Source organism: Cyprinus carpio, unplaced genomic scaffold (genome assembly GCF_018340385.1).
Source record: "Cyprinus carpio isolate SPL01 unplaced genomic scaffold, ASM1834038v1 S000006678, whole genome shotgun sequence".
In the NCBI taxonomy this organism is placed as follows: domain Eukaryota; kingdom Metazoa; phylum Chordata; class Actinopteri; order Cypriniformes; family Cyprinidae; genus Cyprinus; species Cyprinus carpio.
In genome coordinates, this window is record NW_024879296.1 from 441,378 (window position 1) to 456,544 (window position 15,167).

At 41.9% G+C, this 15,167-nt stretch overlaps 1 pseudogene; it reads right to left on the reverse strand.

Annotated features, from left to right (window-relative positions):
• Positions 1 to 2,614: 2,614 nt before the first annotated feature.
• Positions 2,615 to 14,387, reverse strand: LOC109047578 (annotated as a pseudogene).
• Positions 14,388 to 15,167: the final 780 nt, after the last annotated feature.

Genomic DNA, 15,167 nt, shown 5'->3' on the forward strand with positions numbered 1-15,167 from the left:
CCGGCCCTCTTTCCCGCGCTCCTTCCCTCTTTGCCCTTCCTTGAGAAGGATCGCGCTCCTAGCATTTAAATAACTAAGCTCGCGGTTCATTGCTAACCAGAACACACTGCTCCGCCTTCACTCCGGGCTAAAGTTGAAATTGTTATATCATAATGATTATAAAATAAACTAAAGAATACTAAATAAATTAATTTAAATTACGGAGAGTTTGCAAAGGGGATTAGGCTATGGTGTGGCAAACTTTTTGTCCTACCAAAACGCCAAACCTAAATAAAATTGTCAGCATTAAAAGGTATCAATTGGCTGCGCTCTTCTGCTGCACAAATTTTGTTTGGAATGAAAATAAACAGTTTTACAATTTCGCGTTGTTATTTTACTAACAGATCGATTGCATTTGTTACAGATGTCTGCTCATTCAAAATCCGATACAGATGCAGAGCCTACTGGTAAGATTACATTTGTTTGAAATATGCATATATTGCGACAGCGACTTACGTGGGTGATGTGCTGTATCTTTTTAAAATCATGCTTTAACCCGAAACTCATCAGTTAAAAGGAAGACAAACGCCTTGAGAACTAGCCTGTAACATACCTGCTCGCCTACTTGCCATCATTATAGTCTTTGCTGATCGGAGAGAGAGATTATGTGTATCAAGCTATAGCTAAATGTTTATCATGTGAATTCTTGCTAAATATGACCGTTATATATTAAGGGATGTTGACTTTTAAAAAATCCGCTCCTCGCCCCCAGTCAGAAAACACCGCATCCGATTCAGTACTCTGCTCGGCAGCGTGTCTCAGACGCGCGGGGGATAGGCTTGAGCCAATCATGTCTCAAAACATAAAATAATTTATTTTAGATTTCAACTTTCGTTTTTGTGTTTCAGGGAAAATCAGTGTTAAGGCATCTCTCCATTATAGACCTTTCTGAAAGAGGATTTGTGCACAAACGCGTATAAAATTCTTTAAAAACTTTGAACAGAGATGTCTAGAGGGTATATAATAGGTCTGCTTCCAACGTAAGATTTTTCTATAGTCGTTCATTTGTCATTATTCAACTAATCACAAATTTATATTAAATTTACAAAACTAATAAGGCCAGCCTTAATATATTCCACGCTCAAGAATATGCATTAAGTTTGTCACAAAGCACAGGCAGAAGTAGCTATAAATACTATGAAAAAGGAGACATTTTAATTATTTACTTAATAAACAAATGTTCTTCTTGTCGGCTGCAAGATGAAATTCACAGTGCTGACTCTCTCCACATGGACGCGCCTTTAACAGAATACAACCTTCACAGATTACATAAGGCTTTCGTTTTGAATTGATTCGTTTAGAAGACATTTCAAGCTTTCTGTAGATATATTTCTCATGTATGTTGAGGCACCCTAATTTTCAGTTATTTCATTATTAGGAAAAAAAATCACTTGATCGAGAGGGCGCCTCCCTGTCATGCATGCGCATGTAATAATTATTTTGCACAAACACTTTAATATGAATAATTATTCACATTTTGCAGATGCATTTCAAAGTAAATAATTTTTTAATGTACAGGTATCCAAATAAAACCAAACAAGATTTGTAATGAAGATAAAATATGTAGACAATTAAGTATAAATGCTGCACGTGCACTCAGGCATCATGCAGAGCAAATCTTGCACTGATATTTTACGGAATATTATACATTTTATATTATGCATTTAAATGCGGCTGCAATTATTTATTTATGTTTATTTATTTATTTTTACTTTACTTAAATTATATGAAAGCAGCAAAGAAGCCTCCATTTAAAATCACTGAAGTTGTCAATTAATGAAGCTCTTTTTTTTTTACATCATGGCACTTTGTTGATTATAAGTGATGACGTGACTTGTATTAATCCATCCATTCTTTAGAGTTGCAATGATATGATTAGTTAAATCGCGTTGCAGGTTTATTTTATTTCGTTTCTTGTTTTATTTAGGCCTAAATAATGGGAGCGAAAATTATACAGGGCATTACGTTGTACTAAAATAAAGAAAATAATTTATATAAAACACGCAAGCTAGCTCACAATAGGCTACCACTTTTATTAATGCCTCCGATGCAAGTAAACCACATTTTGCCTTTTTAAATACTATACACACTAATTCATATTATATAAATAATACTGCACACTATTTAATGTGTCTAATCTAAATTATGGTGTAGAGAAAATATAAGCACAGGCTCATAGGCTTGACATTTATCCTGCTTGAGTTCGTTCTAAGAAACGCACACTATTTCATAAGGACTAAACTTTCATCTGTGAATATTAAATATTGTTTTCTTTCATTTTCCCCCAACTGCAGTCAAATATACTTACAAACACTTCGGTGAGGCAAGCTGACGTCTATTTGCGAACAGTGTGCTTTGATTTCGCGCTCTTTTCGAAAACTTGGTGATTAAAGCGCCACTCAGCGGTCAAAAGCAAAAAGGCGGTTCATGAAGCGCGCGTAGAAACAACGTTGTGGATGTCCACCTACTGTAAAACTGATCATGAGATTTAGCTTTGTGATTTAATTAGATCTTCGATCTTATTCTATGTATTCCCATGATATTTTCAATATTGTTTGTTTTTAGGGACTCAGTATCACTTAGAGAACTTAAAGCCGGCTGGTCGCAGTCTCACGGACACAAACTCGTCAGTTCCGATCTTAGACATAGGATGCAGGTGAATATCTACCTTACAGTCGGCCCGCAACTCTGCTTGCTCATAACAAAAAGCATAGTTTTTGCATATTCATGGAAACTGCAACTTACTAAGGCAGTGATAGTCAGAAATCAAAAAGGTCTCAAATGATGCACCCCATGCTCCATTCATTGAGTCTTCTGTATGATCTATCCTGAACACAGTTTTGCGGTAATACCAAACTCCACTTTAATCTACTAAAAATAATGATTTAAGAAAAATGCAGAAAAAAATCACGAATAACATTTATTGTTTGCCAGGGAGGATTAAACATCAATTAATTAAAGGAATTAAAAAGACTACATAGTACACAACTGATCAGCATAAAATACAAAATAGTTCAAAAACAATAGTATTCAAAAATAGTTTCAAGAAGTCAGCATACCTGGCAATAGAGATACACAGCAACTTTTGTTGGACCTTTTCTCGTGTCCCAAAAAGGTCATACACAAATTTAGGGATGAAAGCAAATGGTTATCAAAGATCTTTATTGGGGCATTCTCCCACATCAGAAGACATAGTTGTTTTCTTTATTCTTGACTGTTCTGTTGATGCAAAAGTAAAACCCCCTTACCAGTCGCACCTGACATATTTATATAGACCACACATAAAGCAGCTTGAAACAACAGATTTGTGACATATTCATGACTGTTTGAGACTTGAGGAGAAGGAGAGGATGTGGGGAGTAGGAACTCAGCATGGGGGAAGGAGGTGTGATTGGGCCAGTTGTTATCCTGTGCTCTTTCCCGTAGATCTTCTCTTCAGATTAGTGAATTTTATTGTTTTATTACCGGATATGAATCTTAAATTTAGTTTTGTTAAAATCCATCCTTACAGTTCTGCCCCTGGCCCTTTGGAGCAGATTCAGAGCAGTCCCTGAGGGTCCATTATTTATGGATTTCTTGCAGTTTTGCTTATGGCTACAGTTCTTGTAGGGCTGGTATCTGCAATAGGCTGAGTGCGATGGCCACGTTCATTGAAGAAGATGGAGAAGACATCTGAAGTAGTAGCACTGACCGAGAGTGAATAAGAAAATGAACACACTGGCGATGGCGCATCCACGGAACATCCAATCCCACCAGATGTAAGCATACAAAAGCTGAGCGGGTTGAGGAGTTGGATAGGATTTCTGCAGTCTTTTTTGCCAGATTTGCTTCCACTTGTGATCTTTTGTTTCAGTGCCCTTCAATGTCAAATACCCCATAAGTTGGTCCCATTTAATGATCTGATCCTTCACTACTACGCCAATAGAGTGTATGGTAGTGGAATTTAAGTAAACTTTATCTGGGTGAATTAGAGGAAAAGTGGCAAAAAACCCAATACAGCCAGTACATTCATTTCCAGTATACATCATTATTGTCGATAACAGCTCAGAATAATTAATGTTCTTCATTTTCTCTGATGTAAGCCATCTATGCAAATCTAAGATTTCAATAAGATCATTTAAAACATGTTTAAGTGTCTTGTGGAGATGAAGATCTAAAATTTCTTGTCTTGTCGCAGTAAACAAATCTTGTGCATACAATCTACAGCCCAAGTCATGCTCGATGGTATGGGTCTGATTGAAAAGTGTCTGACTGGTCGTTAGAAGCACCTGCGCTTCAGATCTGACCGCTTTGATAATATTTTCATTGCTATTGGTGATGTGTTGAAAACCAGTGGCCACCTGGTTTGCCAACCACATTGAAAATTGAGATTGACCAGTTATTTTGTAAGTGTTGGATATAGAATTAACTGAACCAAAAAGGCCTGCTATAGTTCCAAACAGGTCACTTTTAGTGCGAGCAGGAGGAATTTGGACAGCAATTCTGCTTTTGTAATCAGAAAATTAATCATTGATGTGTGACTGTAGCCATGTATAGGTTTTTATCATTCAAGTTACAATGTTTTCACATATGCAGAAAAGACAGTAGAGATGTTTATATCTCACATGTGTTATTACAAGGTTGACATCATGAAGCAAAGTCTTATTTACATTTCTCTTGATTAGGCACCTGGAGGAGTGGGATATAATTTGGACACTGTGTGGGTTTCCTATATCCACAGGTGGTTTAAATTAAAGCAATGATATAAGTTCCATATACAATTATGAGGAGTAGTAAATTATTCATATTTGTTTCACATTTTCCCACACAGTAGGTTCCTTCTTTTCATCCAGTTCAAACACAGAAGTTTTTTAAATCGTTCTTAGATGAAGATTTGTTAGATTGAAAAGAAGTTCAGTAAACTTCAAATGTGTATTGTTATGTGTTGTAGTGTGTGTGCACCTATATGTTGTTGGTTCTAGATCCCTTAATGGAGTAACTTTTTTTTGGATCTTCACTATTATTGTTAATTTCATATAGTGTGTGCATAATACCAATTTTTGAACCTGGGTATTCTTTGAGTTGATACCAGGCGGTGATGTTATGGTAAAATTGTGGTGCAAGTGTATAACCTGTAATGTTTTGATCTGGGAGATGGGTAGAACCTGTTTTACAGCAGATTTTTGTTACACAATTTGGTTCCGGGGGGCCATGTGACTATTTCTTTGTATGTGATTGGCATGTAAAGTGTGGATGGCCCCTTGGTATACTTTCATACCCATCTCCCGCATCCTAGGGTCTGTGTGAGTGTGACTCTTTGTCCCAATTCAATGCAGGTGGGTCCAGATACTGCCCTGGCATCTGGTCTCCATGGAATTGCAGTGACTGCCCTATAAAAGAAAACATCTTAATTAATTCAATGCATGCCCTTTAAATAGTTTACACTGAGACATGTGGTACCATCTTAATTTTCCTCTGATGGTTATGGCCACACAGCTGTTTACAAACAGCTTTAATTTCATAGGGTCTGTGCCATCGAGGGGAAAATGCATTTTGTTTTATGAAAATGCATACCATCCGAATGTCTCCTTCTGAAAATTTTGTTTCAAAGATTGGGTTAAATTGTGCATCATTTGTCAGGTTTGACTGTTGCTGTTTCAGATCAGCCTGAGCGTACAACACCTTCAATCTTTCTTGCAGTTGATTGAAGGTCTGCTGGGGAAGTTTCTGGATCAATAGGTAACTTCATTACCCTTCCAGTCATAAGCTCATATGGGTTAACATCTGTGGCTTTTGATGGGGTTGCTCGCAGCACAGTCAGAACGGTGGGTAGGACATTTACATTTACATTAAGTCATTTAGCAGACGCTTTTATCCAAAGCAACTTACAAATGAGGACAATGGAAGCAATCAAAAACAACGAAAGAGCAATGATATATAAGTGCTATAACAAGTCTCAGTTAGCCTAAACGCAGTATACGTAGCAAGGGATTTTAAATAATATATAAAAAAAAGAAAACAGATAGAATAGAAAAAGAATAGAGCAAGTTAGTGTTAGAGGTCTTATTTTATAATTGTATAATAAATGAAAAGAAAATTGATAGGATACAAAAAGATTAGAAAGGTTAGGTAGTTAGTATTTTTTTTTTTTTTTTTTTTTTTTTTAAATAGAATAAGAATAGTGAGTGCAAAAGTTAGAGGGTCAAATAAAGATGGAAGAGATGTGTTTTTTAAGCCGATTCTTGAAGATGGCTAAGGACTCAGCTGCTCGGATGAGTTGGGCAGGTCATTCCACCAGGAGGGAACATTTAATTTAAAAGTCCGGTAAAAGTGACTTTGTGCTTCTTTGGGATGAACAATAAAGCGATGTTCACTTGCAGAATGCAAGCTTCTAGAGGGCACATAAGTCTGAAGTAATGAATTTAGGTAACGGGGTGCAGAGCCAGTGGTGGTTTTGTATGCAAACATCAATGCCTTGAATTTTATGCGAGCAGCTATTGGTAGCCAGTGAAAATTGATAAACAATCAAGACATCAATCCATTTATTTTGGTGTTGGGCTATCTGCTTAGAGATATTTTCTTTGATTGTCCGGTTTGCACGTTCAACCATCCCAGAACTCTGTGGTCTGTATGAAATGTGAAATTTTTGCTTGATGTTCAACATTTTGCACATATTTTTCATAACTTGTCCAATAAAATGAGTCCCCTGATCAGATTCGATTTGAATTGGTGCTCCCTAAAGAGGGATGATTTGGTTCGCCATCACAGTTGTTTGCTGTGTTATTGCGAGTGGGAATAGCTTCAACCTATTTTGAGAATTTGTCAATAATCACAAGGCAATAGCGATACCCCCCCCCCCCTTAGCACTGGGTAGCGGGCCAATGAAATCCAATTGCAGGGACTCCAAGGGTTCTTTAGGTGGTTCTGGCCTGCACAGATTTGTTCGGCCTAGTTTCCCTTGGTTAATTGTGGCACAGACCAGACAGGCGTTGCACCATCTTTCGATGTCAGCTGTCATTCCTTGCCACCAAAATTGTTTTTGTATCAATTGTGCTGTTTTTGTTGCTGATACATGCCCATATTCATGATACAATTTGATTATTGGTTTTTGGAGGGCTTCTGGTACAACAAATTTTCCATCTCGGATTATTATGCCTTCAATTATGTTTACCATTTGATCATGTTTCAAGTGTGGTACAAGTTCTTTATCAGAGACCCACAGATCTTGTTGATATTGTTTTGAGGTCAATAGGTGTGGCTTGGGCCGTACTTGCTACAGAAACAGAGGGGTGTCTCGTTTTCCCTTCGATCGCCTGTTATTGCTGCTAGCTTAGCCAATTGGTCAGCAATATTATATTGTTTTTCTCGTGCACATCTGGATTTTTTGTTGACGTGTGCACACACTTTTACAATGGAAATGGGGGTTTCTCGTGCTTGTATAGCTTGCCAAATTGCAGTTATAGTGTTGAAATGCTTTATAGGTGTTCCGGCAGATGTGAGAAATTTTTGCAATTGCCACTAAGGCCATGAAATCAGTTACTACACCAAATGCATAACAACTATCTGTATACATGCAAAGTAATTCAGGACGTGCTCTGATCACTTCTAGCACTGCAGCGAGTTCAGCTTCTTGTGCGGATGTGTTAGATGGAAATTTAAACAACAACCGTTGTCTGTATCATGAAGATGAGGGGCCCAAACTGCACAGCCAGTTTAAAATTTACCATTTTGGCAGAATTGAGAGCCATCAATATTCACCTGCATTGGCCTGTTAATGGCTGGTCATGTACAAGGCTTTGTGCCTCTTGTTCAGGCTGGCATGTGTGTGGGTGTCCCTCAACATCCCCGAGCAGATGTGGCAAAATTTGTGTGTTCTTTATTGTAATTTTGCACAATTGAATGTCTGCTAGACATCTCACTAATGTTTAAGAGGAAACTTCTTTGATTCGGCTCTGCAGCAGCATTTGTACAGCTGTGTGCATTGTGTGTAGAACAACAGGTTGAAAACCGACAATGGGTTCTGTTATTTTTAACATCCAATGCACCGCAAGCCCCTGCTGTGTACATGGGTCAATTCCTCGTTCAACCAGAGATTTTTCCGGCTGTAATAAGCGGTTGGATGCAGTTTTCCCCCATGTTCCTGGGCTAAGACGCCACTTAATGTGATTTCATGTGCATCTACTTGAATGTGGAAAATGTTTGATGGGTTGGGCAAACCCAGGGCGGGTGCGGCACACAATCGTTGTTTCAAATCAGTGAAAGCATGTTCGTGCTCATCAGTCCATTCATGGACATCGCTTGGCTTTGTTTTGCCTTTTAAAAGCGAAAACAATGGTGCGGCAATATTTGCAAAATCAGGGATGAAATCTCGTAAATAGTTTGCTGTCTCTAATACTAGAGCTGTAGTCAAGTACAGCTTTGTCGAGTCCAAGACAAATCCAAGTCCAAATGAGAGAAAAAAAGGATCCTCTTCAAGACCACTTACTTCACTACTGATAATGTATGTGATGCGAGAGACAGCGTATCTCCTATTCTAAGAAAATAATTTTACACTATTATTTGTAATGATCAAAAAGCATGTGCAAAGTAACAACTCTGTAACTAGACCCTGGAGGACCTAAACTCTGCAGGACTCTGGCCCTCCAGGGCCGAGGTTTGGAGCTGTAGGGTCAAATTATTTTGTATGTACTTTATTTACATTTTATTTACTTTATATTGCTGCTGTTTTGCTGACATTATGTCTGTGGTCAAAACAGGTAGAAAATAAAATTAGAAACATCTAAACTTTTCAGAACGCAGCAAGTGCATCGCTGGTCATGTGACAAGAATCAACGAAATCATCTTTCCCGTAACAAAATTAAAAGCTAAGCCAAGATGGAGAAACAGCTGATCAAAGCTGTACAAGGATTTTTTAAATGAATTTATTAGCAGAGCTACTGCAAGGGATTTTTAGTGCTGAAAATCCATTTATTCTTTGCTGAAACTTCTGCGTCTTCATAAAGAGTAGGTCATGGTTGCCTAGCAATGGCAGACGCCACAGGAGCGCAAGCATAGAGCGCAGGCTACAGAGTGCTTTGGAAAAAAGGAGAAAGCGGCGCGCCTGGCGTTTTCCACACGTTTTTAGGCGTGAAATGCAAATATGGTTTTGTTTTGAAGGAGAAAAATACATTTTGCTGGACTCAGTCGAGACCAACAAGAACATTTGGTGAGTCCAATGACCAAGTCCGAGAGAAGTCCGAGTGCAAACACCAACGAGTCTGAGACAATAGAAAAATGTCATAGTGAATTACTTGGCCAGTCCCTAGTAAGGGACTGAGCACATCTGCCACAGCTTGGTTAAAAATTGCTGGGCTTTTGTGAAGGCCTTGTGGCATTCTTTCCCATGTGTATTGCATTTGATTTACAGTAAATGCTCATTTCCATTGGTTTTCTCGTTTGACTTTAATAGACCAAAAGCCATTTTTGATGTCAAGCACTGTGAACCATGAAGCATTGGTTAAAACTTGTTATAAGATTGTAGCCGGATTTGCCACTACAGGTGTTGCCTTAGGCAAAACTTTGTTGAGACGCTGATAATCAATACAAAGATGCCATCTACCATTAGGGTTTGGTACTGGCAAGCACGGGGAGTTTGTAGTTGAACTGCAGCACCAAACTATACCTCTGGCCTCAAGCTGTTTTACTATATCATGAACCTCAACTTCTGCCTCTGGCTTGATGCGATATTGTTTTTGTGGGGGAGGGGGCTCTCCCTTGATGCATACTTCAAAGTTATTGAGGCCACAATCATGTTCATGATTAGCCCAAACATTGCTGTGTTTGTTGACGAGAAGTTGAATCGGATCCGTACTGGATATGAATGGGCATAATGTTAGCATGGTTCTGAGGCATGGCTTTTTTTGACTGCTTTGTTAGTTTGCACTTCAATTTGTTTTTCAAAACAATGAATTACAAAGCCATGTTTTCGCATTATGTCCATACCCAACACAGTTCCTTCACTGTTATCTGGTAAATACCAGAATGGCTCATTCAACACTACCATGCCCAAATCGAGCTTGACTCGCTGCATTTGAGTTGCTATCATTAAACCATCGCCTATGCCTTTGATCTGAATCGTTCGTGCGCTTAGGGGTAGCGGTATGTTTGTGCAGGAGCAAGCGGCACCGGTGTCCATGAGGATATTAACTAACTGGCCTCCAAGGTTAGCTTTTATTTTGATTTGATTGCCGCTTTTGATAACACTTCCTACAGCTACGGAGGCCATGCATCCCCATTGGGGATTGTTATATTTTGCTAGTAGGGTAGCAAAGTCTGACCTCCGTGAACTAATGCCTGTAGTATATGAGGCCCTGCGTTATTTTTCAGGAGTTGAAGTAAAACTTCCTGATCATGCTGTGCATCTTCTAAACCTGAGTGCTATTTGTACATCACCCATAAGCGTTCCGCATAAATTTCAAATGGCTCTTTGTTGGTTTGTTTTATTTCTAAAATTCTGTTCCACTCAGTGTGTGTTGGTTCCCTTAACTCTAATAGAGTCTGCCTCAATCTGTCATACACATCATTTTCATTCTCACCTTCTTGCTTAATTATAATTTCTCCAGATTTCAACTCAGGAGACATTTTTGGTTTTAGTTCCTCAGTAATAGTGAGGAGAGCTATTTGCCAAACATCTCTGACCTCTAAATTGTACACTGATGCCTGTAACATTAAGTTGTCCCAGTAGGGTTGGAAAGGGCCTATTCTTGGCATCATTCCCACAACTTCTTTGTGTTTAGTACATTCTTCGCAAGTTAAAGGACGGCTAATGGTAGTGACTTCATCGTCTGTGTTAGTCATTGTCTTAAGTAATACAACTTTTACTGTCTTTTTGAGAACCGCAACAGATTTAATTTGAGTCCTTATTGGACTGCGCTGTCTCTCTTTGGGTCTATTTGGGCGATAATACATATCACTTGCAGGTTCTGGAGAAAGATCGTGCACCACTGGAATAGTTTTTGTCCTTGGAGTTTGTCTACGAACCTCTGTCAGGGACAGATGATCCTTAACGTTGCTCGCTATGGCTGCAACATCATCTTCATCACTATCACTGTTTATCTTGCCTCCAATTCTGGAATTGATTGCTGCTATTTTAACCGCAGCTATGGGAAACCCTGCAGACCCGCAGCACTCCTTGAGAGCAGATGTGTATTTTTTAATCTAACTGCAGTTTATTTTCAAGCTGTTTAATTTGTGTTTCCATCGCATCGCCCTGTCTTGCCCAAGTTTGTTTTTCCTCAACCTGTGCTCTAAGCTTTTTTAGCTCATCTGATTGCGTTGTTTTTTAGTTCTTTTATGTTTGCTCGTTCTCTGCAGTAGTTGCCATATAATTTTGTCGTAACATATAAACGATCACGACAAGCAGTTTTCGATATGAAGAATTTGTTTCTAAATTTTTGGCCTTCGGTAACATACCAAGCCAGAATTTGGTCACTAACCTCAAGAGCCGCTTCGTTTCGGCTCCCATTCTTGTGGCCCCTGACCCCCACACGGCAGTTCGTGGTGGAGGTCGACGCATCAGAGGTGGGGGTAGGAGCAGTGTTGTCCCAACGTGCTGCCTCGGACGATAAGGTACATCCTTGCACGTTTTTTTCCCATCGTTTATCTCCTGCTGAATGCAATTATGACATTGGTAACAGAGAGTTGTTGGCCGTCAAATTAGCTTTAGAGGAGTGGCGTCACTGGCTGGAAGGCTCAGGGGTACCTTTCATGGTTTGGACTGATCATAAGAACTTAGAATACATTACAACTGCCAAAAGACTCAATTCCAGGCAGGCTCGGTGGGCACTTTTTTTCGGTCGCTTTGATTTTACCTTATCGTACCCCCCGGGTTCCAAAAATGTCAAACCCGATTCTTTATCACGTCTTTTTGATCCCTCCGCCCGCCCGGTGACTCCCGATTGTATTTTACCTGAGAGAGTAGTGGTCTCAGCACTCGTATGGGAGGTCGAGTCGTAGGTCAAGACGGCCTTAGAAGGGGTAACGCCTCCGCCCGGTTGTCCACCGAACCATTTATTTGTGCCGGAGGAGTTTAAGGTCCGAAGTCATTCAGTGGGGTCACTGCTCTAACATTGCTTGTCATCCAGGGAAAAGTCGAACTAATGGGTTGGTTAAACAATGATTCTGGTGGCCACTTATGGCTCGTGACGTCCGCGATTTTGTTTTGGCTTGCTCAGTTTGCACCAGTGGTAAGTCAGCTAACCGACCTCCTGATGGGCTCCTTCAACCGCTGTCTGTCCCTTCGAGACCCTGGTCCCACATCGCTCTAGATTTTGTTACCGCCCTCCCGCCCTCTAATGGCATGACGGTCGTTTTGACCGTAGTGGACCGGTTCTCGAAGGCGGCACATTTCATTCCCTTGCCCAAATTACCGACAACCAAGGAGACAGCGGTCACTGTCCTAGATCACATCTTTCGGCTTCATGGCCTCCCGGTAGACGTGGTTTCTGACAGGGGATCTCAATTTATATCCAAATTTTGGAAAGAGTTTTTGTAAATTGCTAGAGCGTCAGTTAGCTTGTCTTCGGGTTATCATCCCCAGAGTAACGGACAGTCTGAGCGAGCCAACCAAGATTTAGAGAGGACGTTGCGATGTTTGGTCTCCAAGAATCCGTCTTCCTGGAGTCAACAACTCTCTATGGTGGAGTACGCTCACAATTCGTTACCAGGGGGCCTTTCTCCATTCCAATGCAGTTTAGGTTACCAGCCACCAGTTTTTTCCCAGTCTGGAATCTGAAGTCGCGGTCCCCCTCCGCTCAACGTTTGTCCAGAGGAACCACCGCACCTGGACCAGAGCCCGCGAGACTCTGCTCCGGATGAGGGAGCGCACTAAGGCCACGGCCGAACGCCACCGGTCAAAGCCTCCCGTTTACGTCGTGGGTCAAAAAGTGTGGCTTTCTACCAATAACATTCCTCTGCGATCCGTATCTAACGTTTGATAATACCATGTTCTCTCTCTGCAAAACAGAGACAGGGACAACAGGACAAGCAGAAACCAGACAAGACTCATGTCAACTTTTCACTCCACAATGTGACAGTGTTGGAACCCCAATCCACTCGTGGATTGTTTCATTAACCAGGGGTGACCTAAGACAATGGGAGCTACAGGGGAGTCCATGAGGAAAAAGGATATGGTTTCACAATGATTGCCTGAAGTGAGCAGAGTGATGGGTTCAGTGTAATGGGTGACGTGAGGCAGTTTCCTGGCCGTTGAGTGCGTTGACCTGGAGGGGAAGAGACACAGGCCGGACAGGAATGTTCAGGTGACGTGCAAGGAGTGAATCGATGAAATTACCTTCGGCTCTGGAGTCCAGAAGGGCGTGACAGTCATGTGTTTGATTCCCCCACCGCAATTTCACCGGAAGGAGAGTCAAGGATGTTGTTGAGGACTTCCCAGCGGAGATCCCACCCGATAGTAGCCTCATCCTTACTACCGGGCTGGCTCTTTTACCGGGCAGGAATAGATGGTATGTCCTGAGCCTCCACAGCACAAGCATAGTCCTTGGGACCTCCGCTGCTCTCTCTCCTACCGGGACAGCCGAGCTCTACCCACCTGCATGGGTTCGTGGTCGTCGACGGGACCGACCGCGTTTCTCTCGACTCGAGCGGCCCCTCCCCGGAGAGATGGGATGGCGTGTAGGACTGGTGTGTCGACCCAGACGATTAATCCGGGCATCAACTCGCAGGGCTAGGTCGATGAGACCATTGAGTGTGGGGGGCAGCTCGAGGAGGTATATCTCCTTTTGAACACGGTCGGCCAGCCCATGCATGAATCGATCCCACTGCGCCGCCTCGTTCCACTGGCACGCGGCCGCCAGGGTGCGGAACTGGATGGAGTAATCCGTGACAGAGGAGGTCCCTTGATGTAGGTCTGAGAGCTGGTGGCCGGCTTCCCTGCCGACCGCGGCTCGATCGAAGACCCCTCCTCATCTCCTCCGAGAGGGTGTGGAACGAGGCGCAACACGGATGTTGGTTCTCCCACACCGCCGTCCCCCATAAGGCGGCATTGCCGGAAAGTCGAGTCAGCGTGAACGCAACCTTTGATTCCTCGGTGGCGAAGGTGCGGGGCTGTAAGGCAAAGTGCATGGAACACTTATTAAGGAAAGTTCTGCAGAAAGTTGGCTCACCGGAGTAGTTCTCTGGCGTCGGGGAGTCGCGGCTCTGGCCGGAAGTGATCCTGGGGAATTTCCCGGGGTACGGGCGGTGCAGGCGGTGCGATGGGGCACAGTGGGAGAGGTGAGCTGGTGGATCTGCTGGGTGAGCTCGGACACCTGTGCCACCAGCGCTTGGATAGCGCGTCCGGTGTTCGTGATGCTCTCCTGCTGCTGATCCATACGGTTGACGCTGTGGTGAATAAAGTCCGTTAAAGAGGTGGTGCTCGCTGCTTCATTTTTAAGGGTGAGAGCGTTCTGTGATGACTGGGTGAAGGAGAAGCTGGAAACAAGTGCCAGTATGAAACAGTTTAATAAAAACCAAACAAAACAAACAAAAATACAAACAACGCTGGGAAGACGACAATCCAAGACGGTGGGAGACGGTGAGTAATCCAGATGGTGATGGTGAGTTGGCAGCAGGAGAGGATGGCACAGGAACTGCGGGGAATCGAGCCGAAGGTAAGTGGTGATGCTTGTGAAGGTGCGATGAGTGGATGAGATTCCGGGGGAAGACACAGACATCCAACGCAGAACAACACAGAAGCAAAGAACAGTTACCAAAAATGAAACAACGCTCTCACAAACACAAGACGTGAGACAAGCCATATATATAGGGAGAGGGTAATGAGTGACAGCTGCTTCTGATGACAATTAACGGAGACGCCCCACAAGCTAATCAGTGCAGACGCGAAACACACAGATTTCACCACAAAGTGCAAAACCCAGAGATCACGGTTTACCAACCGTGACAGAACCATCAAAGAATCTCATCACCTTAATTAAAAGGGGTCAAAGCCTAGAAGCGCATCTAAATAGTTAACAAGCGGTTACTTGCATTGGTTCTGTAGTTTCTGAGTAAAGTGTCCCGGTGCATTTATAATGCGTAGATTCCTGTTGAATCCTGTTAGGAGTGAAACCTTTGTCATTTCATCCATGGGTTGACTGCTCCGAAGTGAATCA